Genomic DNA, 20998 nt, shown 5'->3' on the forward strand with positions numbered 1-20998 from the left:
GCTGACCCAACAACAGCAGTGTATTTTCTCTCTGCCTGAAGATCACTGGAGAAGTGCCAGTCATAATCTTCTCCTTATTGATTCTGGTCAGCAGCTATTGACAGCTTTAAAAAGATTATGTTTTAATTGGGGATCAGATAGATGGTATTTTAAGGTATTTAATTTCACTTTGCAACTCACTATAGATTATCTGAGTGGTTCCACAACTCAAGGAGGATAAAGATGAATGTGTTGTCCTTTTCTTTAGGTGACCCTGAGTGCAAATGTAGCTCAGGCTAAAGTGACTGAAAATCTTTTTCTATCACTGGGCTGAAAAGGTTGAATGTGAATTCATTAGTATTATCTTTGTTTAAGGCACAATATCTATATCTCGCCAAGCTCCCATCTTCAGTGGTCACACTTGTTCTCATGTGGTTTAAGAGAGAAATAGACTTGTGAGGTAAAAAAAGAAAAATCAAGACAAAGAGTAAGAGTTTGTCTTCTCTTGAAACTTGCATGCTCACAACTCTACAAAATGGGTTTGCAGAAGTACCATAAAAAAGATTGTACAGCAGTCCCTAATTTGATGGTGAGTTCATCTTGCAAAGGAAGATCAAGGCAGTGCTGGAAAAACAGCTTCCTAGAACTATCATCTGTATTTTCAAAGAAATGAAGATACTCTTACAATGAAAAGCAAGTCAAGAGACAAACAATCAAAAATAAACACCAAAATCTGAGACCTACAAACCCCTGTGTAGCTCAACCTGAACAGCCAAAGTCTGATCATTCCAACTTCAGACTCAAAATTGTCTAGTGGACTGTTGGAAGGTGCCTTCAAGAAATCTAGATCCATCTCACCAGGAGATGCTTGATAACACATACTGATGAAGTTCAGAACTTAGTGTCCCATGCATGCCAGATGCACCAAAGATTATAATTTCATATATACTGGGCTGTAAATAGGACAATTTTTTCCCCCAGACTATTTGTCTATCTAGGCTTGATTTGAGGACTCTGAACAGGGGATCAGATTTTCCAACATCCAGCTAAGCATTACAGAGAAATTCATCATGTTGCATGGGACAGAGCTGATGTGTCTCAAAGATATTCCCTTCACTACACAATGATACCTCACACATTATCAATGATTTATGTGAAGTATTCTATCTATGGGTATTGGGTTTGCAAGGCCAGGTTTTGGTAGCTCCCTACTGCCTTTTCAGAGCCTTAATACCACATCATCAGGAATGTATTCCTCCTCACACAGTTCCTAGGACTGGGAAACACAGTTATTCCTATAGCAAAACTGGAGGCACGGAGCAAAGGCTGAGAGGCAATGTGAAGGAAAACAAGGAGCTGAAAGTCAGGGTTGCATCCTGACATGAACATAATTTATTTTCCTCAGTGGAAATCTAATTAAATAGTAAATGTAAGGGAAATCAGAATGAGGATGTCTTCTGTGGACTTCGCAGAAGTGATGAACCTTTAGAGGAAGTTAAAAATAAGGCGTGCTTTACTCTGAGTTCAAGATTTTCTAGTGTTGGCAGAGTACTAGGTCCTTGTTTTCCATGTTGTCTTGAGGAGCTAGTTGAAGCATCATGACTTTAGGAGCCTTACAGAACTATGGAGAAAATAGTTTCAGTCCTGTGGCCTCCTGAATAACTCCTGTTTTATTCCACTTTTTGGTGTACAAAATTTCCCTCTCCTTGCTGGAACATTAATCAGTTATCCTTCAGAAACTCTGTAGGCTCTCAGAACAGAAACAGAATATGTTATTTTGGCCAATGATGGAAGAGATAAGCCTGGAGGAACCGAATAAAATATGAAGTAAGATGGATCATTGGGAACTGACCAAGGGAGCTGATCAGAACAGTGAGCAGAAGTGAGAGAGGGTGCAGGCCATGTCTTTGGTAGCAGTGCTCAGATGGCCTACAGGAGGGTGACACAGATATCAGACAAGTAAAGGGAGAAAGGAGGTTGTTGTAATCAAAGGGAGAGATGAATGCACTGCAGAACTTAAACTACCCACTAAGGACAGCCTTTCAGAAATACCAAGAAATCCTGTGTGCAGTGCCTGCTTTTGTACAGAGGATCTAATTGAAATAACCTCCAAGCCCATGTTTAGAAGACAGTATTAATTGGCGTTGCCAAGTTTAAATGTTGAGCAGCAATTTATATTTCATGCACTAACTCTCATATGGGCCAGAACCAAAGAAAATAGGCTTTCCTGTGGCTAGCAGTGAAGACAGTACTTTTTCTCCTTACATCAGATATTACATATCCCAGAACTATTTCCTTGCATTTGAAAAGGCTTTATTTGTGGCTGAGGGCAGACTGACAGACTCCAGGGAAACAGCATCAAACTGTCCCCATAAATTTTATTCTCAGAAAGTGGGTGACTCCATTCCAGGATGGTTTGGCTTATGATTTTATTGTTGTAAATCCATAAGAACATTATATATATCATAATCAAGTAATTGAGTTATAGTTATTGCCCATGATTTCTGTTCTCACAAAATGGCTCTAATGAGAGCTAACTTTGCTCCTTCCTGAGACACTTCTTTTACCTGAGCTGAATTAAGGACATTCCTTTTCATCTCCACGTGGAAGTCAACCTCTTGGTCTTTCCCAGCCTCAGGCTCAGCCTGGGTTATATTAATTTGCTTTTAGTGGTCAGCAAGCTCAAGGAAAATCTATGCTCAGCTACTCCCTGCTGTTTAACGGGCTGATTCAACATCAGAGAGGGAGAGGTCTCATACATTTTCCTCAATTTTATCCTTCTTGCTCCTGATTCACTCATTCAGCTACGCTAGTGATGGGAGCCGTGGGACTCCACATATATAGATGCAATCCCAGCAGACACTGATATTTGAAGCACTGTGTTCTATAGACCTGCTTTGAGCAAGGTTAGTCAACTCAGTGCTTAAAAAGCTGGCAGCCATCTGGAGACCAGCCTACGCCAGAGTTCAAAATTGTTTCCTTCACTGTTGGTAGCAACAATGGGGAGGGGGGTGGTGGGTTGAAAGCTTTCTTAGAAGCAGAATTGGAGGAGAATTCACTGCAGGCTGAAGTCACGAGGTAATCCCAGATCCTAGAGGTTCATGGACACTGTGCTCTGTAGTACAACCTCTGCTTAGGGGCATCATTAAACTCCTCATAATTAGCAAGTCATTAGGTTTTGACTACACTTAAAGGTTAAAAGGAGAAACTTTGGTGATGGATATTTTGTGTTTTTCTTTCTCTTGTGTTATGTATTCTCTTTGTGCTAAGTGATTCTGGTGCCCATCTCTTACCCACAAGCTGAAATCAGCTCATATTGAAACTTTTTTGAAAACAACCCCAAAGTTTTGTCAGCTTTTCATAAATTGAAGCCACAGCCACATTAAAAAAATGGTGGGTAGGAAAAGTATAACACCAGTGACTCTTTAATTTTTGATCAGAGCCTTGAAGATGTGCATTTGATAGCAAGCTAGAGAGCTGTATTATAGCACTGCAGTGCAAAACTACAAGATGTCTATCTAAGCCTTGATGAAATAATGTGGGGCATGTCATTTCCTGTAGTCAATATTTCCTGTAATGACTCCTCTAATATGATCTTGCTTGATTAAGTGTTGTTTAAGGACTTCTATCATGTTCATATTTCTGTCCACAGATAGTCAAGGCTGTCTTGCAGTATTTGGAACAAATCTCAAACAATACAATTCAGGCTCAAGACAAAGTCTTTCATCTGTAGTATTCCCAAGAAATTAAGCTAAAATTCCTAGGACACTTTTTGTAACAGCTAAAGTTCTGTAGCACTATACCTATAAATCCAGAAATTATTTGCAACATATTTTACACTTTGGGGATAGTATTCCCACATAGTGGGCTATGTAAAGCATGTGCAGAATTTTTAGTCTGCTTATGGCTTTTAAGCACTCCTTCAGAGTGTTGAATGTATTTCTATTCATTGCATGCTTATAGAACAAATTGAGGACTAAAAATGAAAATGAAATAATAATTAAAAAAAGAAAACAAAGGGAACACTACCATGCCATGTAGTGGAAGGATGGAGGGGAGGATTGTGAAAGGACAGTCTGTGTGACATCTGGCTTTCTAGGCCTGCCATGTGGACTGAGGGACAAATTACAATTTGTCTACGACCCTTTTGAACTGCCTTTCCTGATATAGTCTACAGACTCTCTGAAAACTTTGGCATTTGTGGAACCAGCTCTGTGTCCCTTCCACTTGGCAGCCTGTCACAGCCCAGAGGACATCTAAGGGCTACTGAGCATCAGAAGAATACTCTTAGATCCTAAGAATTCTTTGCTTCTGCAATAACTTGAGGGTGCCAGTGTTGCTTTGGATGGCTGTGTGAAAGCTTGACCCTGCCCTTGGTTACCAGCAGATCTTGGCAACAAAACATCCTGAGTGCTGTGCCTACAGCTTATCATATTAGAGAGAAAATATTCCTCTCAGACCCATGTGAGGGATCTGTATTTTCGTTCATCTTGCCTAGATCTGCGATTTTCACATGGAATTGTGTGAAGCTGCAATTAAAACCAGGAGCTAAACACTTGCCTTCCTTTTCAGCTTTTTACTCAGTAATAGAGAATTTTACCTGCAGATAGCAGCAAACTCCTATGCATGGCATCATAAAATCTTATCCATGGGGAAGTACCTATTTATTTTTTAATAAAATAAAAAAACCCAACAGTCTTTCACTACCTAATTGATGAATCATGACACATTTACTTTTTTAGCAGGTTTTTTTTAAGATCATATATCCCACAACCTGACACAGTGGCATGCAGTCACTGCAGTAGCTTCGTCTACTATTGTATGTACAGGTGAAAATAAGTAGGAGGAAAGGGTGTAAGTGCTATGATTCAGACTTTAACCAAATCTGAGATAAGAGCCTACAAAAAAAGCAGTTTCCATTTCTTAAGGGAGTATAAATGGACGTCTTAAATGGATGAGAAATAAAAATATTTTGCAATAGGTATCATATAAAGGCTTCATCCCTTAGGTATCAATAGAGAATAGTATCTGCAATCCAAGATGTTATTGTAGAAATAGGCTATAGAGAGGGCTGACAAAAATCCTTGTGTGTTACAGTAACTCTTCCCTCCCCCCCAAGTACAGACATCAGACATCCTTTGCTTTGCTTTCTGCCTTGTTGCTTTTAATCACTTTTTAAATTTTTTTTACATTCTTAATTTCATTTTTCTGACAGAAATTACATTGTTAATATTATACAAAGTGGACTTGTTCATGCATATTATACGTTTACTTTGATCTGACTTACTTGATACTGAAAGACTTTTCTGAACCGTTGAAGAAATTAAATGTAAAATGAGGGTGCATGAACAGACAGAAACTGTTTAGTCATGTGATATTTTGGTCCGTGAGGCCTGGAATCACCAATAGGATACATTTATGTACAGATTTTTGCCTTCTGTTTTCTGACCTCCTGTTGCTGAATAACAACGTACAGTCCTGGTGAACAGTGCTATATGGAACAGTTTAGTATTCTTGTTCTTATCAGCTGCCAATATTTAGATTGCAGTCACCCCAGAAAATATGAAAGCAGGTGCCACGCAAAGACATTCTTTCACTCTCTGATGTGAGCTTGAATTTGGAAAAGCTGTATGATCACAGAAATCCCTTTATCTTCTCTGGTGACAGCTCTTTTTAGCATCAGTTGCACAGAGTAGAGTGGTACATTTTTGGAGGGCAGTTCACAGGCACACTCTGGAGATTGGGCATTCAATTTTAACCTCCTTACATGAAAAGGATATTTTCAAAGCTAAGGGTGGGCAGGGCTCTGAGTCTAAAATTGTGCTGCAAGTCTTGAGTGCCTAAGGTGTCAGGCAGGCAGAAAGTCAAGGAAAGTTGCAGCACAGCTGTGCCCTTAAAGGAAGTTGATTTTCAGTAGCTATTCTACTCCCCTTTTTATACTGTAGGTGCACTTCACATATGAGTCAAAAATGAGAGTTTTTGGTTTCAAATGAGGTTTGAAACAGAATGTGAGTTTACACATTTCTACTGCTTTCTCTTCCTGCTTTTTGGAGCTGTGTATATTAGAAAATCCTGTATGTGAGAAAAGTGACTGAATAAAAGATATTTCATGTTTGTATTTCCTATGTCCTGCTTTTTATAAATTTAAGAGCTTGCCATTGCATTAAGAAACTATCTTGGGGGCACAGATCTTCCGCTGGTAAATTGTCAGCACTCCAGTGAAGTCAGTGAGGCCAAGGACCTGCCTGACTTTGCAATCAAACCATCAAGTATTTCCTGTTGTGGATAATCTGTTTGGTAAATATGGAGGGTTTCACCTTACGAGAAACATTTTCATCCTTCCCCTTTGAATTTTTGTACTTAATACTAACTGGTCAATCAATAAATAACTTGATCAGCTGCCCACCCACACAGACATGTCCTTAAGGCTTTCAATAATCTTGTAACAACCCCTTGGCACCAGTTGTGGAAGTTCTGGGAACCATCTTAACTGAAAGACAGAAAACACTGCTTTAATGAGAAAAGCACTACTTCTAAGTGAAATGAACATGGACCAGTTCACATTGTCAGGTCATGCTTTAAAATCTAGCATTGACAAGGCTGCCTCTTTGGCAAATTTTCTAATTCTGTCAATTTTTAATATTTGAAGCCTTCTTTTGGGTCTGCCAGTCTTGGTGTCTAGGAATTCTTCCTTGAAGAATACTTTCTATTTTGTTTTAAAGTGGATTATTACATCCATTCCTAATCAGCAGACAGTTTGGACTTGTAGTCAGAGCATGGCTTGAAGAGGTGCTTATTTGATATGTTGTTGAAAGATTGTATCCTCTTATAAAATAACTTTTGCTTTTTCTATCTGCTTCCCCCATTTTCTTTTTACCTCAAACACCTTCTTACATATTTTTTTTTAATATTACATTCATTTCCATGTCTGAAAATCTGAAGCTTAATATAAGCCTCCTTTATACCCTCCCCCACTCTTCTGCAGGTTTTTGGTAACCTGTCTGTCTCTTACTATCATTTTCCTGAAAACCAGACCCTACTTGAAAAGCTGTTTCTCTCATTTATTCATTCACGAAACCCCCACAAAGTTTCTGCAAGAAACCTGTCCCATGACAAGCAACTAACAAAAAAAGAAGAAGAAAAGAAAAAAAGGATTTACAGCAAATAATGTCACAGCAGACTTCTACAAGTGAGTATAAATCTGATTTTGAAATATTTTTCTGAATAGATTGTGTCCCTTTATGGATGTGTGGTAAGGAACTTCCCTGCCCTATTTATTTGTTATTTCATCTATGCTTCTGTAAGCTGTTTAAGCTTCATTCCTGTATACACTTCTTTCATTTTCAGGGCTCTGCACATCTTCTCTCCAATCCATACCTACTGCCTTCCCTGCTCCATGGAGCCCCGCTAAGCTGTCCTGGTACTCACTTGTGCTATGAGCAAGCAAACAGTTGACACAATGTCTCCCCTTGCTGTGAGAGTCCAACAACTTCATTGTTGGATCAAGCTTATTGCCTGGTCCACCACTGAGTCTAAACTGTAAACAGCTGTGGATCTTTGTAGTCATTAACAGACTCCTCTCGAGTGGTGCATAAGCCTGAATTCACCAGGGAAATAGACTTGGACATGTGCCTAATGGTGATATTTGCAAGTTTTAGAATGGGGGACCTGAAAATGGGCCAGCAACCCTGTTAGGCTTAATTTCATTATTTATTTTCTTCTTAATGCTGTGTATTCCCTGTCACAGTGAGTCCTCCTGGAAAACCAAAGAATTTCAGGTTGTACCTATCAGGAGTTGCAATCTGCAATGAGGCTGTGGGAGGGCTCTCAGCCATAGCAGCCCTACCTAAGCAAGGTGTTTTCCTGTTGTTAAGTCCTCAAGGTCAACAGCAGTGGGATGCAGAGTGGCGAATCTCTTTTTACAGTGGTTCTCCTCTGGCCAGGGTTGAACTAAAGAATGATAATTGTTTTGATTTTACACTGTTAGCAAAGATAAGGTGGAAATGGCTTTTACTGCATGTGAGATGTTAAGCTGTCAGTAGCATGAACTCAAGACCACTCGAAATTTTCACAGCAAAGGGGGATGTGATGAACAGACAGGCGGTGAAGTAAAAGGTGACTTGGTAATCTGGAATCACCAGTGAGCCCTGAATGAGACCGTGCAGAGATAAGGGCATGGATCTCTTTTGTTAGTTTGCAAAGCACCCTGACTGCTGACCTGCTTGTTAGTCTAGATGTTCTAGTTCTCTTTTTTTTATCTGAAATACCACCTTTGAACAGACCATGCCCACAAAATAGTCAAAGCACATCAAATGACATTTCCTGCAATCATTTTTGTCAGAAAATTCCCATCAAGCCTGAGAGTTAGTGGGTGTGGAGCTGACCCTGGAACGCTTAAAGGGCATGTATGGGATTTAATTTTCTGAAATTTAGAGAGGGAACTTATCCATTAGATGACTCAGTCTATAACTTTACCCTGCAGGATTAATGGTCACAATGGATTTGGGTTTTGGCTGCCTCTGTGTTAAAGTCCCTGCTGTGGGGATAAGTATACCCACTTTTGCTTCTGAGCAGTGCCACTCTTGTCAGAAAGGAGTTTACATCATTGCTCAGAATACATCACAAGCCATATAATTAAATTATTTACTAAAAAACCCCCAAACAACACAAACTTGGGTCTCTATTTTCATTCCTTGTTTTTCATTCTTCCTGGTTCTGAACTTTGCTACACAATGAAAAAAAACCAAGAAAATATTGATACATTGTGTTTTAAAATTTCTCAGTTTATCTGTAAACACCCTCTCATGATGTCAAGTTATTGAAACCCAAGAGATAATCATATGGTAGCTGCAATATTGTTTAATGTCTTGCTAGCTGATGTTATAGGGTATCTGTTTCCTCCATTCATATGTATTACTATATATATACTCAGACACCTCAGCTGTCTACATGTTGAATTACAGCATTCTTTGCATCTGCCTTAAATAATTGTGTGCAAAGAGCTAAAGAGTATTTCAATAAAATGCAGTGAAACCTGATGACCTGTCCTAGAGCTCTTACAGGTACAGTTCAATGATCATATATTGTTTACATAATATCTCCCCCTTTAATGTTTTAAAAACAAAGGTGGGGTTTTTCAAAGGTTTTTCAAAAGACTTTCTTTTTAAAACCAATGTTGACAGTTCAGGCAAGTGTTGTGCATTCTGCAAAAGCACTATTAAATAATTAGGGCAAGTTAAAAGTACATCCATTATTTGCATGTTTTTTATTTTTGGAGCTGCTCCAAATAGATTAGCATTAATTATTTTATGGTTTTTTGTTTGTTTTGTTTTGTTTTGCAAGTGAGGTGATCTTTGAGGGTGTTGATTATCAGGTGAAGATAGTTCAGAGGCAGATGGAGGTGACATGTAGATTTAGGTGACCCTCCGTTAGAAAATCTAAGGAACATGAGATTAGTTACTGAGTCTCTGATTTGCTGAAATGTACTACAGTTGCATTCTAGGGTCAGGAGGATCTGCTTTGAGTCATCCTTTTCCAAGGGTACACCTGTCTTTGCCTCTCCTTCCCTTCTGTTCTTTCTGAAAGTCCTTTATTTTTCAGGCTTTTGAATATTTGGTCTCCCACAGCAAGAAGTTTCAGAGGCCTCTGCTTGTGCATTTCCAAAGCAGCTGCCTGTGGAGCAAGGAATTGCAGCAGGGGATGCCTCTTTGCTTCGCTCAGCTACTGAAGAAGAAGGAGTTGAGGGACCTCAAGAGCAGTTTCAGTCATGTGTGTTGGGCAGTGACCCATCCCGCAGGGTGTAGAGCCCGAACGGGAGCACAAGGGAGTAGATCATGAAGATCGTTAGCAGCCAATAGACCTTTTCTTCCTCAAACCAGGACAACTGCAGTTTCATTTGTTCCAGCCATGGCAGAAGCACCCAGTGGTATCAATGGTACAGCGATCACCCCTTTGAGAGCATTATTTCAAACTCGATGCCTGTGGCATTGCATTAGTATTGGAGGTTTTTATTGTGTTAATATCTGGAGCTCTGTGTAAGGAACAGAAGCATTGTCTGAACTTCAGCAGTCTGAGGCACTGGCCTTGTCTTTTCTTGCTCAAGGAAACTTTTGAGGGTGGATTTTCAGCTTGCTCTCTTTCCAGCATAAAGCACCTCTGTATTTCTCCAAAGTGAATTGGGAACAGATCTCCTTGTACAGGGAAATAAAATATTTTCCCCTGCACTATTTTCTTGGGAGTATGCAAAAATCCCATGTGCATTTTTTTATGAACTGGACCCTTCTCTTTTATAGCTGGTAGTATTCATGCTTATTACAATGCCATATTATGGCCTCAGACACTTTTTATGTCCCTCTTACACAGCACCCTAGAGAAAGATGCTTCACTAAGCAAGAACCAGTAAACTTGCTACAGAATCAGCGGAATACTTTTCACAAAAGTGCATAAACTTCTGTTCTTAAACATTGTCATCTTTCACCTTAACAAGCACAGAGAAAGGTTCCACTGGTTTCTATGCCTTGTTAGGTCTATCATCTTTTTAATTAATAGTGTTTTTACGAAGCCGTCTGAACTGTGTCATTTCCATTATCAGAAAACCATTGCCATTAATGAATAATTTTCATTTCTGATCCTTGATATCATGCTAGTTGATCTCCTGTTTCCATGCCGCCGAATGATAGCATCGTTTTCTGCCCACGATCAAATTTAATTTGGACTCTGATTATATTATGCTGTTGCGACTGAAGTGTCAATTTTTGTCAGGCAATTAGGAGCTATAACCTGTGAAGTTAAGTTTGATAGGCATTGTAATTGGATTGTTACAGTAATAGCTTGGAACATTCCCTTTTTTTCTTGCTTCTTTGATTCTTGATGCATACTTTAGTTGTGAGAACAAAGGCATTTTGTTGTTATGCAACCATAGGATGTTCAAGACAACAAGATGGAATTCAGGTTTTTCCACTTCCCCCAGATGGACTTAATTTAGATTTAGTTTTGACCACAAATTATTCCGGGATTTTAAAAGAATTTGGGGGTGGTGTGGGGGGGTGTGGTGGTGTGTCAAGGAAACACTGAAAAAGAGAGCTGTAGAATCAGAGCTGTTAGGATTATAATATGGAGGTAGGCTTTACATTAAAAAGCTCAAAGGCATACAAAAGTCCTCAGACTGGAAATGTGTCGGATTACCCAGGCAACTCTCACTCCTTTTCATGGCCTTTGCAGTTTACATACTTTGGAAATATTTAGGAATATAATTTAAGGTCACACTATGGCCTAAATTTTCTATTAGTGTAGATCCGGGCTGTTGCATTCTGATGAATCAGTAGAGAAATTGGCCCCATGAAAAACAAAAACAACGTAACACATAATGGAGAACACTTCTCTTTTTTTATGAATCCTTGCTGTCAGACTGCAAGTTACCTGCTTTTACATTTTGGTTGTGTTTTTTTTTTTTTTTCCTCTGCAGACACAGTAGTTCAAAGTCTGGCGATTTGTCAAATGAATTTTGTTCTGAATGTCTTTAGGGTGTGCTCAGCCCCTCCCCTACCTTCATCTCTTGATCATCTCTAATGAAAGGCACAATGAAGAGACCTTTAAAAAGGACAATGGAGAGAAGATAGTTTTTCTAGTGCTTATTTCATTGGACACTTTTCATAAGTGCTGCTATGTGACAAGCAATAGGTAGAGGAAAACAAAGAAACTCCAGCTGCTATGGAATGTAAGAGAAAAGCTCACTTGCAACAGGATTTATCTGGAGCAAACTAAAAATCAGTACTAGAACTATTAGGTAAATTTGAAAGAGAAATTAAACTTTTAAAATTGACTGTAGGAAGTTTTGAAAAGTTTTATATGCTGGGTATGAGATAGTTGTATCCTCTCAGTCAGCAAATATTGACCAGGATTTCACCTTTCTCTTCTGTCAGGCATGATACTAATCTCCTTCCCACCATGCTGTGTCAGCCGTGCCACACTACTTATATCCTTAGAGACAGACTTCTTTATTCTGATAAATTTATGATATCCAGTAATTTCGTGATGTGTGTGACTGGCTCTTTCCTACTTCAGGCATATGTTCAATTTTCTCTTCTGGCATCTTCAGTGTCTGGTCTGCGCTTGGTCAAGGAGTAATTTTGTGAATTTGCAGAATTCTTCATTGACAGCCATTTGTTCCTCTTGGATCTGTCCCCTGCTCACCTCCCAACAGAACTCCTCCTCCTTCTGCCTCTTCCCAAACCTACACCAGAGATTTTCTGTCAAGGCTAATGGATTGAATATTCACATCCTATTGCTTCAATCATGTGCTCCCTCCGCAGCTCTGTTTCCTCCTGTAATTCCACTTCTCTGCCATGTAAACTCAGTAAGTTCATTTACCAGTCATACTCCTGTAGTGTTCTGCTAAATTTCACTATATACTGTTCCACTTCCTCAGTTTCTGCAGGGCTCAGGTGGACCATGGGTTCTTGTGGCTGCCCTGTCCTCTGAGCCCACTTGGGACACCAGGATATGGAGGCAGCAGAAAACTCTGGAAAGCAGCAGTTACCAGACTCTGTCAGCCAGTGGGGCCCTACTCACTCAGTGGGACCATTTTATTTTGTCCATACTTATGCTGACATTTGCATAGATGCTAAAATCTGTTTTATTTTTTTAAAAACTCATTCTTTTCCCTTTAAGTTTTTTTCTTTTTTCTTGTTCTATGAAAACTATTTCCAGTGAATATTTCCACTTACACTTTCTCACCCATTTTATTTATTTGAATATACAGAGTCTAAATACAGGGGCTAAACTTCCTGGCATTGTCCCCATTAGTCTCATGGTGTTGAAAACTGATCCTGAGGACCTGAAAGGATGCATCAGAACTGCTACTGAGGGAGTGGATTGCTGATGTGACAGAAACTGCTGCATATGAAAAGGTGATATATGGAATGGAAAGTAAGCCAGATGAATTTGAAGGTATTTGTAATCTATTCTCCAGCTGCATCAGAAGAGATGTCCTGAAATATGATAGAAGATAGTGGAGAGAGGTTGAAGGGTGAATGAAAGCTTTTGTTTCAAAAGGTAATAATAACAACTTATCGCCCTGCTTTTCTGTTGCTGTACTTTGCTTTTTCCTTTGTTTTTCTTCCTTCCTGGGAGATAAGGATGAGTTGCAGTTATACATGAAAAATAAGTGAAAGTCGTAAATTTTTCAGTACATGTGTTCTGTTTGCAAAAAGCAGACTAAGGATCTGATGAAAAAGAGCAATAGGGAGACACACAAGCATGTAAAAATCCATTCCAGGCAGTAGATGTATGCAACTTTCTGGAATCTATTGGTGACTTGAGCATGTATTAAATTTCTACTTTTCAGATGATCTGATACAGGTGTAGCAATTACCACAGACCGATGTCATTAATTGTAATGTTCTGTAGGAGTAATCAATGAACTCTGTTTCCTGAAAACAGTTTCACCTTTGAGCTACTAGTGCTATAATGAAGAGGGCGCAGTATATACTTACATAAAGAACTTAGAATCTATTAGCACCTGTGCTGAGCACTAAAGCTGCTGATACTTTGCATGCAAATTGTAGTCATCATCTGAGAAGAAGCAGAGTTCATAGGTTCAATATTCTCTCACTTTCAATCTCCTATGTCAGCTGTGTCTTAACCAGCTGGGGGCAGAATTACATTCTGGAAATTAGTGAGAAAAAAAGGTAAAAATTGAAAATCTACTCTCTCTGCATCTAGCCTCCCCATTCATATGTTATAAGTCAACATGAAAAATCCTAGCAAGTATAAATGATATCTGATTTCACATTATATTTTTAAAGTGTCAGTACTCAAGTAGGTTTACATTTGACAGGTGATTTAAATACTTCAGTACGTTTCTATAGCCATAAGAAAAAATCTTTATCAGGATAAAGAACTTGATGAAAGTATTAATTTTGTGCTAATGTGAGGAACAGTACTACTATTTTTTTTACATGCAGACGTATGAGGCATTTTATTAATCTTTATAATTTTTTCTAAATATTTCATTGCTTGAGGACACTTCAATGACAGATAATATATATTGTTTATCCTACATTTATCTTCTATACTGATTCTTGAATGCTATGCTCTGAGTATATACCTTATTATGATTGGTGCAATCTTACCATAATGGTACGATAGACATATCTGTATTTCTGTAAGACTTCTAAGGATTTTGCCTTTGGTAAAAAAATGGTGGGTTTTTTCACCTCATACCAAAATAACATTTTTAGTACCTACAGCAAATATATGGCTCAGCCATCTCACAAGCTTTAATACCTTTTCCCTCACATCTCTCACAAAAGAAATAATCGTGGTGGTCTCTGTGCTCAGTTTTTGAACACCATGAAACTGTTCTCTGTTTAATCCTATCTGAAATAATATTAAAATGGGTCTGTTGTGAACACTGTGACTCCGAAAGGAGACAGAAAAATCACAAGTAAAGACCAGCAGAGTAAAACAGTACACAGAGTTAATGAAACAGAATTGAGAAAAGCACTCCTACGGGCAATGAATATTTTGCATCCCTGCTCAGGGATGTCAGCAGGTTCATGGTAGTTCGCCTATGGGATGGTGCCATGAGCGTTTCACACTTCATATCAGTTTCATCCCTGGCTGGTCAGACTGACCAGGTTAAAAAGATGAGAGAAAATTCATCCTCAACATCTAATGATATATTAAGTTACTGAAATATTACAATGCTGAAACTAGATTCAAATTCCGACTAGATTAACATGTAGCTCCTTCTAGGTTCTTTGTTTATGAACATGGACCACAATATTTAAATCTTCATGTGAGGTCTCCTAAAACATGAGAATCTGGGCTTTTGCTTTAGACCAGTGAAGATAAGAATGAACCACAGGATTTGTCTTGGCTTCAAAGTTTTTCAAAATCTAGCAAATTTCAAATATTTCTGAAAATTCAGGAATTTTTGTTTGGACTTACCTTTTGTTGAAAGCGTGCCTCTTGCATGTCTGTGAGAAACATAAAATGAAAAGAATACTTCACAGCTAAAATGAATGGTTGTTTTAAACGATTTTCTCGCCTTTGGATTTTCAAATCAAAGACAACATCACTAGGATTGAACCAGAGGATTTATTAATATCAGAGTAGTTTGACTTTACCATATGAGGAAGGTTGTCTTGTCCAGATGTTACACTAGGAATATATAAATCATTATCATTCTGGGATCTGATTTTCAAAATTACTCTCAACATAGACCTGACTCTGCCGCAGTGTACATTGAAGCAGATGATTATGAACACCTCTGGATAGCTCATCATACATCAGCTCTTGTCATTGCATTCAGCTAACAGAAAAGACAAAACAATATAGAGTGTATGAGTAATCAAATAAATGGAAGATCACTTATACCATTCAACTTTATTTTATTGTGGCCATGTTTCCTAACGGACTGTGTTTTGAGCCTGGAGTCAGGGCAGAGTGACCTGCACTGACCCAGGAGGACACAAACACCTGTTGGTCTCTGTTAGGCCAGAAAATTGCTCATTTATTTCTCTTTACAAGGAAATTGAGCACATGAAGTCTAAAGCAGCCAACCTGTTTGGCAGCTCAGGCATTACAAATAGTAATCTCACATCAAGTTTTAACTTTGTCTATAACTTTCTCTGCTTCTTTTAGAGAAAACTGGGGCTGTGATTAAGGTCTTTCTCTTTTATCTCACCAGCTGTGTCCATAAAACCAGTAGGAATATTATTTTGGAGTTTTTTAACCCTCAAGTTCAAACTGGCTGATGGTACCGCCTTTTATTGAAGGGAAAGCAAAGGAGAGTGAGAAGAAAGATGGAGAGACAGACAAAACGGTTACATAAAGCTCATTTCCATAGGAAGCCAAGTTAAAGTGTCTTTATCTGTAGGAATGGTAACACTTAGTTATGTAACTCTCCAGCTTACTTGAAGAGGTGATTAGCTGTTCCTAATTAAGCATTCAGCTACAGTCCCATTATAAGACATTTTCCCCTCTCCAACAACTCAGTCATAAATTTAAAAAATCAAAATGTTATAACCCCCCACCAACAGGCCCATAAAAATCCCTATGCATTCACATTTTTAGGGTTAAGGCTTACTGACAACTTGAGTACTTTATGAAGATTGTGATTAAATTGAGTAAGTACTTTTTGAGATTAAAATACTTGAAACAGCTTATTTTTAAAATATTTGCAACACCTATTGTTCCTTTGTATCCATCTCTGTGTCCAACAAAATCACATAATACCACAGAGTTTGAAACATAAGTAGATTTCAATACTGACTGTGCAGAAGTCAGTTTTAGGGGCAGGAACAGTAAAATGTTTAAGAAATATCTCTATTTGAAAAAACCTGACTTATTTATCCACCTATGAAGATGGCAAGGAGAAAAAATCCCCAGAAAACATAATACTTTCATCGTCAGACTCTGAATTGCACTTAGGTGTTTCTGAAATCTCTTTTTAAAGCTCCCATTTCTCTTTAAAACTTCCTGCAGAAAGCCATTTTTCCAGGCAGAAACCAGAGGAATTAGAGGGAAGTGATTTCTTGACGAGGTGGCAGAGCTGGGGAGGGAACCCAGATCTGTGTGTCCTTCTCACTTGGCTGCTTTTGTTGGCAGCAGCTAAGGGAGCTGAACTACCCGTGTGACTCTCTGCAGACTGCATGCACTGTGATAGCCAAAACTCATGAATGTTCTTACTTTGCAGTGTTTTGTTGTGCCTTGTAAAAGCTGTGGTGAGTGGGTACCTCGTTAATACTAAGGGATCTTGGGGTTTGTTTTGCAAAGTCATCAGCTATGACTTCCATCTAGGTAAGATGCTGATTTCCATGTGGTGCTGTGCTGCTGTGATTCATTAGATTTCACCCAGTCTTGCCCTAGAATTGGGGAAATTAAGCCCTTACATGTTGCCACGATACTCTGTTCACATTATATTTTTTGCACTATCTCAATTTAATTTACCTTGACTTGTATTAAAGGTTTTCTTCCAAAAGCCCTTTCTTATAGACCAAACCAATGAATTCAATGTGAGGAAGGCTAGACATCATCTTTTCACTCAGAGGAATAGAGCACAGAAGAGGAAGCCTTTAAGATGCTACTATCCATCCTTTTACCTGACAGTATATAAAGAACATAGTATAAGAGTAAGGACTGAAGAGTTAACATCTTACATTAATCTCACCCATTATATTAAGTAATATCTTCCTCAAATGACTGTACAATGCAGTACTAATAGTTTCACATCAGGATTTAAGAAGTATTGTAACCCTTGAATAATTTTCTTTATTTAAGTCCGTGACAAAATTAAATCCCAAATAATACACAGACATCTGCTTTGAAACTTGCTCAGACTGGTGGGATCAGTGGAACTTTACAGCCAGACTATTCAAGAAAAGATTCCTCAGTTTTCGCTCATCATGCACAATTATGAGTTTTGACTTCAACTACTTATAATTACAGTATTCTGAAATGATGTCCTAAATATATATGTTTCACAGCATGACTGTGACTTCAAGCAAATTCCCTTGTCTGAGGCTCTTGGTAAAGTAAAACTGAATTAGTGAGAGTACAATAAGCAAGTTACAGTGTTTAGATACAATAACCAAAAATAAAGTTAATTTAATCTTCCAAAGTAGGACAGCTTTTCAGTGTATTCGTCACTATGGAGATTTAGCAGTAGATTCCAACTTGCATTTTAAGAGCAAACTTACATAATTGTGAGTCCTGGTGTGGTACTGCTGAGCGTATTCAGGCTGGAATTACCAGTTAGATAGATCCTGCTTAGCCTTGTAGTTAAAACATGCTAGTAGTTTACACACGTGTATGACAGATGATAATAACCATCTTTATAATCACCTTTGGATTTCTCTTTTCTTCCTCGCTCAATGCCACCTAAAAGGGAAAATCAGTATTTGTGGTCAAGGCTGGAGATTCCTGGGGTTTAATTTTTTTGTCATTTAGCTAGTTTTGTCAATGAGGATGTGAAATATTTTTGCAACATGTATTTTAAGTAAACACAGTTCATTTATTTGTTTGCCTATTTATTTATTGGTAGACAATATGTATTTGTGGGTGTATGTAAAGATATTAATGAGGAAAAAATTATTAGATGCATTTAAGAGATTTCTGGGCGCTCAACCTTGTTAAAGTATGCAGGACATTTTTTGTTTTGATAGAAAAATTATTTGATTCTGGCAGTATTTGTTGCACATACTTTCTTCATTCCTACATGATTGATTGTAACCAGTTCTAGTCATTACATAACTTGAGGTAAATGTTTTGCTTTAAGTTGTCCATGCCTTAGATTCTCCAGCTGAGAAATGGTTGAGAAAAATAATCTATTTCTCACGGTGTTGGGAGGTTTAATTAAGTGTTTATAAAGTATTTTAAGACTTTTGCATGGACAGCATTATGGATGTGTCATGTAATACTATTATTAATGTATATTGCAAATTATTTTTTATCTCTGGCAATTTTCCATTACTTTAGAAAATTAGTCTAATCTAAAATATTGGCCAAATAGACAGAATATCTGCAATTGCTTTAGTAAAAGTTCAACAATGGACTCATGTTGACTTTTATCTTCAACAATCTTCCCTTAGAGTCTCCCAGAAACATAGAACTTGAGCGATGCTTCTAATTGTTAGCTTCAGGCTAAAACTTTCCATCACTTTCTTTCTTTACTTTCTGTTAAACTCATTGAATGAAAAGGCTTGATAACATTTTATACTGTCTAATTCTTTATTTTGGGGAATACGAAAGACGAGTTTGACCTTCTGAATTTTCAGTCTAAACTTTGGTAACAGGGAGCATTCTTGTTTTCATTCATATTAATGCTGCATCTATCTCTTTTGCCCTGTAAAAAGCCATTAATATTGTTCTATTAACCTCTTTCTAAGTAATAATGACCTTTCCCCTGAAAATGCAATTATTGGACTTTTTTTTCCCATAATAAATCTCATTTATTAGAAAGTTTGGCCTTGTGCACTTTGTTCTCTGCCATTTCCCTAAAAAAAATCATCTTTATTTTCAAATAAGTACATTATTTTTATTCAGAAGAGTATTCTATAGTGTGTGTACTTGGTCATAATTGTAGAGGAGGTGATGGTGCTCAGTTTGATTATTTCTCTACCTTTAGAAAGAAAAAGGCTGTAGTGACCATGCTCTACATTGCTCCATTGCTCACCGGTGCTCTGGCTGTTTGTAGCTGTAGCTTTTTGCCAAGATTTTCCAGCCAGGTCAGTTTGGTTCTTGCTGATGTCCAGTCCAAACGATCTCTGCTTTGTTAGACAGAGCTCCTATGCCCTTTCTGAAGCAAGCCATGAATTTTTTGAGGTGTTGCCATCAAACATTCTCCATTTCACCATTAGCTCCTGAGAGTAGGAAGGAGGAGAAATATGACACATCTCCTGATGTGTGTGGCAATGCAAACTTCTGGGGGGACTGGAGGGGAGGCAGGGGAAGAGCTGTTATTGTGTTCCTGATCTTTGAGCTGCTGCTTTTGTCAAGGGAAATGATGAGAAAACTTTCCTGTATTCTAAAGAATACAACAGTAATAAAAGTATCTATAACCTCTCCACATCCTTGATGAAGCAGTGGCTGTAGCAGAGGGAATTTTCTTCACCCCAGTAAAACAATGCTAAGAAGCAGTGTAGAAGAGCTGTATTATTGTCCTGGTTCTTCTCCACTCCCCACTCTACTCTTGCTAGGAGGAGTAGGCAGTTGCTTAAGGTCAGAGAAAGGAGGAAGGTTGTGGCAAGTCCTTTTCTCTGGCCATTTTCTTTCCCAATTATAAAGAATCCTAGAAGAAGAAATGTGAAAATCCATACAGTTTTTCCTACCTACCTAAATAGGAAAAACACATGTAGGGGAAGAATATTTTTGTGGTTATAGGTCTAGGCTGGAAAAAGGAAAAAGTGGATTCAGAGTCTGGGGTGGGTTTTTTATTGTTTTGGTTTTTTGGTTTTTTTGTTTGTTTGTTTGTTTGCTTGTTTCTTTTTTTCTAAGCAGAGGCAAAAAAAAAGGGTTTTTTTAATTGAACCTATCAAATTAGAATACAAGTTTCTTAAAGCATGAACTGAAATAAAGGCAGAAGTTACAGACTACACATTAGGAAATAGAAAGGGAGGCTCAGCTTTATGAAGATTCTCTAAGAATGTCAGAAAATGGATGTTAATTGTGTACCATGGACAGATAGAATGTCCTTCCATGTATTCTCCCCACCCATCTTCCAAATTAATCGGACATGTTGTAATGAATGTTAACATAGAAAAACGACTTTGTACCATTGTAGTGGTTTGGTCCAAAATACTCATTACTGTTTATCTGCTGTGAGATAAGAATTAGGAGAAATGCAAAACAGGCACCAAACTTGAAAGAATATAAAGAAGTTTATTAACAGACCTAAAAGAAGAAAAAAAAATTATACCACCTTCAGAACTCTCCTCCTCCCCCCACCTTCCTCCCTTCTCCCACTGACAATGTGAAAAGACAACCCTTAAGATGTTCAGTCTGTTTACCACTTCCATAATAACCTTGTTCAGTCCATTTAGAAAGAGAAGTCTCTTCTTGCTCATGCTATGAAAACATTATCACAACGAGACAGCCGCCCACTTCCAAATATTGTTCAGTCCATTTAGGAAGAGGAGTCTCTCTGCCTGCGTGTGAGTCCTTTCCCCCGACTTGCAGCTTTTCCCGCAACTGCTTTCGAGGGTCCACTCTTGAAGTTTTTTGGGGTACAATTTTAAGGTTGAGCCGTTCAGAAACAAAAACAGAGGCCCTTCTCCTTCCCTGGGAGCAAAGGGTCTTCATCATCTTCATCGTTAGGACTATCTCTGGGAGCATCTCTAGGAACTGAGGTTTTCTCCTTTCCCATTTGGAGCAAAAGTCCTCATCTGGTTCATCTCTAGGGACTGAGGTTTTCTCCTTTCCCGTTTGGAGCAAAAGTCCTCATCTGGTTCATCTCTACGGACTGAGGTTTTCTCCTTTCCCATTTGGAGCAAAAGTCCTCATCTGGTCCATCTCT

At 38.3% G+C, this 20998-nt stretch overlaps 1 long non-coding RNA gene across 1 annotated transcript in view; it reads left to right on the forward strand.

The window, feature by feature from the left end:
• LOC108445401 overlaps nt 1-20998 on the forward strand; it is a 163860-nt gene that overhangs the window by 128228 nt on the left and 14634 nt on the right. Inside the window, exons 9-10 of the long non-coding RNA XR_001860243.1 lie at nt 6965-7168; nt 12740-13032. This is a non-coding gene — a long non-coding RNA (uncharacterized LOC108445401). The remainder of the gene's footprint in view (nt 1-6964; nt 7169-12739; nt 13033-20998) is intronic.

The sequence above is a fragment of the Corvus brachyrhynchos genome, unplaced genomic scaffold (assembly GCF_000691975.1).
Source record: "Corvus brachyrhynchos isolate BGI_N302 unplaced genomic scaffold, ASM69197v1 scaffold1, whole genome shotgun sequence".
NCBI lineage: Eukaryota > Metazoa > Chordata > Aves > Passeriformes > Corvidae > Corvus > Corvus brachyrhynchos.